Source organism: Bombina bombina, chromosome 6 (genome assembly GCF_027579735.1).
Source record: "Bombina bombina isolate aBomBom1 chromosome 6, aBomBom1.pri, whole genome shotgun sequence".
Lineage (NCBI taxonomy): Eukaryota > Metazoa > Chordata > Amphibia > Anura > Bombinatoridae > Bombina > Bombina bombina.
Genome location: NC_069504.1, coordinates 1,110,059,976 through 1,110,065,975, shown reverse-complemented (window position 1 = coordinate 1,110,065,975; position 6,000 = coordinate 1,110,059,976). Strand labels below are relative to the sequence as shown.

General features: G+C 41.3%; 1 protein-coding gene across 1 annotated transcript in view; it reads left to right on the top strand.

Moving 5' to 3' along the window:
- The first annotated feature begins 3,163 nt into the window (after positions 1–3,163).
- Positions 3,164–6,000, top strand: part of PARVG (parvin gamma) — a 215,340-nt gene continuing 212,503 nt past the window's right edge. The window contains exon 1 of the mRNA XM_053719049.1: positions 3,164–3,266. The gene's annotated coding sequence lies outside the window, so the exon portion shown is untranslated. The remainder of the gene's footprint in view (positions 3,267–6,000) is intronic.

Here is a 6,000-nt window from a genome sequence, read left to right as displayed (position 1 = left end):
TGCTGTCGGGCATCAGGGGTGGCTACAGCCTGTGGTCACTTGCCAGCTACATAGCTGTAGTAGGCAGGGAGGAAGCAGGACCCGTTTGGTGGAGCTACCCAGTCGGGGTAGCCGGGGGTATCCGTCACAACCCTTAACATGTGTGTATATATATATATATTTTTTTAGAAGACAATCCAAAGTATTGATCTAGGCCCATGTTCGTATATTTCATGCCACCATTTCACTGCCAAATGCGCTCAAATAAAAAAATGTGTTCACTTTTTCACAAATTTTTTCACAAACTTTAGGTTTCTCACTGAAATTATTTACAAGCAGCTTGTGCTATTTTGAGACAAATGGTTCTAAATGCTTCTCCTGTATCCCTTTTGTTCAGAAATATCAGACATATATGGCTTTGGCGTTGCTTTTTGATAATTAGAAGGCCGCTAAATGCCACTGCGCACCACACGTGTATTATGCCCAGCAGTGAAGGGGTTAATTAGGGAGCATGTAAGGAGCTTGTTAATTTTGGGTTAATTTTAGCTTAAGTGTAGTGTAGTAGACAACCCAAAGTATTGATCTAGGCCCATTTTGGTATATTTCATGCCACCATTTCACCGCCAAATGCGATCAAATAAAAAAAAAAAAGTTACATTTTTCACAATTTTAGGTTGCTCACTGAAATGATTTACAAACAGCTTGTGCAATTATGGCGCACATGGTTGTAAATGCTTCTCTGGGATCCCCTTTGTTCAGAAATAGCAGACATATATGGCTTCGGCATTGCTTTTTGGTAATTAGAAGGCCACTAAATGCCGCTGCGCACCTCACGTGTATTATGCCCAGCAGTGAAGGGGATAATTAGGGAGCTTGTAGGGTTGATTTTAGCTTTAGTGTAATGTAGTAGACAACCCAAAGTATTGATCTAGGCCCATTTTGGTATATTTCATGCCACCATTTCACAGCCAAATGCGATAAAATAATTTTTTTTTCACTTTTTCACAAACTTTTTCACAAATTTTAGGTTTCTGACTGAAATTAATTACAAACAGCTTGTGCAATTATGGCACAAATGGTTGTAAATGCTTCTCTGGGATCCCTTTTGTTCAGAAACAGCAGACAATGCCGCTGCGCATCACATGTGTATTATGTCTAGCAGTGAAGGGGTTAATTAGGTACCTTGTAGGGAGCTTGCAGGGTTAATTTTAGCTTTAGTGTAGAGATCAGCCTCCCACCTGACACATCACACCCCCTGATCCCTCCCAAACAGCTCTCTTCCCTCCCCCACACCACAATTGTCCCTGCCATCTTAAGTACTGGCAGAAAGTCTGCCAGTAGTAAAATAAAAGGTTTTTGTTTTTTTGGGTTTAAAAAACAACAAAAAAAAAAAACATAATTCTGCTGTGTAGGATCCCCCCTTAGCCCCCAACCTCTCTGATCCCCCCCCAAAACAGCTCTCTAACCATCCCCCTCTACTATATTGGGCGCCATCTTGGGTACTGGCAGCTGTCTACCAGTACCCAGTTTGAAATAAAATGCGTTGTTTTTTTATATATATATTTTATTAATTTTTTTAATCTTTTCTGTAGTGTAGCTGTCCCCCCTCAAGATCCAACCCCCCACTCTCTCCCATATCCCTTAATGTAACATTTCCCCCCTCTCCAGTCCTCTCTCCCACCTTGCTGTAGCAAATTTTTGTGCCATAGTGTAGGGTTCCCAACCGCGCCCACCCTTATGCATGCGTACGCCCCCGCACGCGATCCCACCAGCCCTCCAGCACTTCCTCCACCGATGGCCGCCCAACCGCCTCCCCGCATCCAGCTCCCACCCACCAATGATCACAGCCATCGATGGCTGATGCAGAGAGGGCCACAGAGTGGCTCTCTCTGCCTCGGACTGCTAGAAAATGTTATTGCAGAATGCCTCAATATCGAGGCATCACTGCAATAACATGAAAGCGACTGGAAGCGATCAGGATCGCTTCCACCGCTTTCAAAGACCAATGACGTACGGGGTACGTCCTTGGTCGTTAACTGCATTTTTTGCAGGATGTTCCCCATATGTCGTTGGTCGTTAAGGGGTTAAAGGGACACTGAACCAAAAAATTTTCTTTCGTGATTCAGATAGAGCATGCAATTTTAGGCAACTTTCTAATTTACTCCTATTATCAAATTTTCTTCATTCTCTTGGCATGTTTATTTGAAAAGCAAGAATGTAAGTTTAGATGCCGGTGCATTTTTGGTGAACAACCTGGGTTATCCTTGATGATTGGACAGCACCAATAAACAAGTGCTGTCCATGGTACTAAACCAAAAATTTGCTGGCTCCTTAGCTTAAATGCCTTCTTTTTGAAATAAAGATAGCAAGAGAACGAAGAAAAATTGATAATAGAAGTAAATTAGAAAGTTGCTTAAAATCGGATGCTCTATCTGTCTATCTATCACGAAAGAAACAATTTGTGTTCAGTGTCCCTTTAAAGAATATAATGAGATTTGTGAGAGGCACACCCCAGGAGCGCTTATTTTACAGAAAAAAATACAACATGCAATGCAATTTATAAAAGATAAACAGTATAATCATAATTTATTAAAGTGGCTCAGAAACATGCATTGTACAATCAGAATTTGCATGAATCATATTCCTAAATACGCTGTTGTATACAAACTCTAAATGCATTAAAACACCAAGCAGAACGTTTAAGCCTAATATATTTTAAACTTAAAGGACAAAATCTAAAGTAAATAAAATACAAACGCACAAAGTGTAAATATAACAAAACTCTCATGTCATGCAGTGCTATATTATACTCTGCTTGTCTCTCCTTCACAAACAGAAAGTCAAAGAACGCCCCTAGAGGAATACATCAACATTTGCCTTTGCAGAATCTTGTGATGGATCTCACAGTGCTGGAGGATCAACTTAGCAGAGGGCTTTTGAGATTCAGGCCCATTGTTTCTTATCATGAGAGCATACAAAGGTAGCCTCAGGAGTGTTCACGTGATAAGCACATTGTTACAGTCTGCAGCTATTGTTCCAGAAGAGACCTTTACTGCTGGTTCCTACAGGTTTAAATGAGGAAGTTAAAAAATTACATGAACCACAGCTTCAGCGTCATCATCACTTGTATAGCTATGAAAGTACCGGATGGGGAAGTGGTCTTACAGCATTTTACTGACAATAATCTGCTCTTTCTCTATATACATCAGAGACACATATATAAATACACATACATTTACAGCTAAACAGTCAATTCTGTACACATCACGAGGGTAGTTTTATTTAAGGTAAGTCCTGTTTCAGCTACATTCTGTCTGCTATAATTAAACCATCTGTTATGTCCTCTGAACCTTAATTGGGAAATCTAAGCTCACAGGTCTATCACAAGTAAGTTTATAGCAGCTGGCAGAAGTAATTTTGTTTTGCTTTTTTAGTCAATAATTTAATCTTGTTAGAAGTGTCTTACTAATTAAAGTTATGTGTCCTCATTCAACTGCTTGGTACAGTTTGGGTTTCATTTTTTCTTTTTTAAACTGCAGCCCAAATTATCTTTATGCTTTCAAACTGTTTAAACTAGTGTATGTATAAATCTATCTATCTAATTCCCCTCTCCCCATTTTTTTTTGCCACTGCTCTAAATAAAAAGGACACTAAATGCAAAAAAACAAATAATTCATGTTTTTTTTAAACACATTATAAGAAGTAAAATGCATCACAAGAGTTATCTGCATTAAAGGAATATGAAATCCAAAATGGGTACCAGTAAGTTAAAAGGACTGGGTAATGCTGTCCACATGGGTACCAGTAAATTACGAGGGCTGGTAATGCACTACACATGGGTACCAGTAAGTTAAGAGGGCTGGGTAATGCACTACACATGGGTGCCAGTAAGTTAAGAGGGCTGGTAATGCACTACACATGGGTACCAGTAAGTTAAGAGGGCTGGGTATTGCACTACACATGGGTACCAGTAAGTTAAGAGGGCTGGGTAATGCACTACACATGGGTACCAGTAAGTTAAGAGGGCTGGTAATGCACTACACATGGGTACCAGTAAGTTAAGAGGGCTGGGTAATGCACTATACATGGGTACCAGTAAGTTAAGAGGGCTAAGTAATGCACTACACATGGGTACCAGTAAATTAAGAGGGATGTGTAATGCATTAAACATGGGTACCAGTAAGTTAAGAGGGCTGGGTAATGCACTTCATGGTACCAGTAAGTTAAGAGGGCTGGGTAATGCACTACACATGGGTACCAGTAAGTTAAGAGGGCTGGGTAATGCACTACACATGGGTACCAGAAAGTTAAGAGAGTTGGGTAATGCACTACGCATGGGTACCAGTAAGTTAAGAGGGCTGGGTAATGCACTACACATGGGTACCAGTAAGTTAAAAGGGCTGGGTAATAAACTACACATGGGTACCAGTAAGTTAAGAGGGCTGGTAATGCACTACACATGGGTACCAGTAAGTTAAGAGGGCTGGGTAATGCACTACACATGGGTACCAGTAAGTTAAGAGGGCTAAGTAATGCACTACACATGGGTAACAGTAAGTTAAGAGCGCTGGGTAATGCACTACACATGAGTACCAGTAAGTTAAGAGAGTTGGGTAATGCACTACACATGGGTACCAGTAAGTTAAGAGGGCTAAGTAATGCAGTACACATGGGTACCAGTAAATTAAGAGGGATGTGTAATGCATAACTCATGGGTACCAGTAAGTTAAGAGGGCTGGGTAATGCACTTCATGGTACCAGTAAGTTAAGAGGGCTGGGTAATGCACTACATATGAGTACCAGTAAGTTAAGAGGGCTGGGTAATGCACTTCATATAAGTACCAGTAAGTTAAGAGAGTTGGGTAATGCACTACATATGAGTACCAGTAAGTTAAGAGGGCTGGGTAATGCACTACACATGGGTACCAGTAAGTTAAGAGGGCTGGGTAATGCACTACGCATGGGTACCAGTAAGTTAAGAGGGCTGGGTAATTCACTACACATGGGTACCAGTAAGTTAAGAGAGTTGGGTAATGCACTACACATGGGCAACAGTAAGTTAAGAGTGCTGGGTAATGCACTACACATGGGTACCAGTAAGTTAAGAGAGTTGGGTAATGCACTACACATGGGTAACAGTAAGTTAAGAGAGTTGGGTTATGCACTACATATGGGTACCAGTAAGTTAAGAGGGCGGGGTAATGCACTTCATATGAGTACCAGTAAGTTAAGAGAGTTGGGTTATGCACTACACATGGGTACCAGTACGTTAAGAGGGCTGGATAATGCACTACACATGGGTACCAGTAAGTTAAGAGGGCTGGGTAATACACTACACATGGGTACCAGTAAGTAAAGAGGGCGGGGTAATGCACTTCATATGAGTACCAGTAAGTTAAGAGAGTTGGGTAATGCACTACACATGGGTACCAGTAAGTTAAGAGGGCTGGGTAATGCACTACACATGGGTACCAGTAAGTTAAGAGGGCTGGGTAATGCACTTCATATGAGTACCAGTAAGTTGAAAGAGTTGGGTAATGCACTACACATGGGTACCAGTAAGTTAAGAGGGCTGGGTAATGCACTACATATGGGTACCAGTAAGTTGAGAGAGCTGGGTAATGCACTTCATATGAGTACCAGTAAGTTAAGAGGGCTGGGTAATGCACTACACATGGGTACCAGTAAGTTAAGAGGGCTGGGTAATGCACTACACATGGGTACCAGTAAGTTAAGAGGGCTTGGTAATGCACTACACATGAGTACCAGTAAGTTAAGATGGCTTGGTAATGCACTACACATGGGTACCAGTAAGTTAAGAGGGCTGGGTAATGTACTACACATGGGTACCAGTAAGTTAAGAGAGTTGGGTAATGAACTACACATGGGTACCAGTAAGTTAAAAGGGCTGGGTAATGCACTACACATGGGTACCAGTAAGTTAAGAGAGTTGGGTAATGCACTACACATGGGTACCAGTACGTTAAGAGAGTTGGGTAATGCACTACATATGGTTACCAG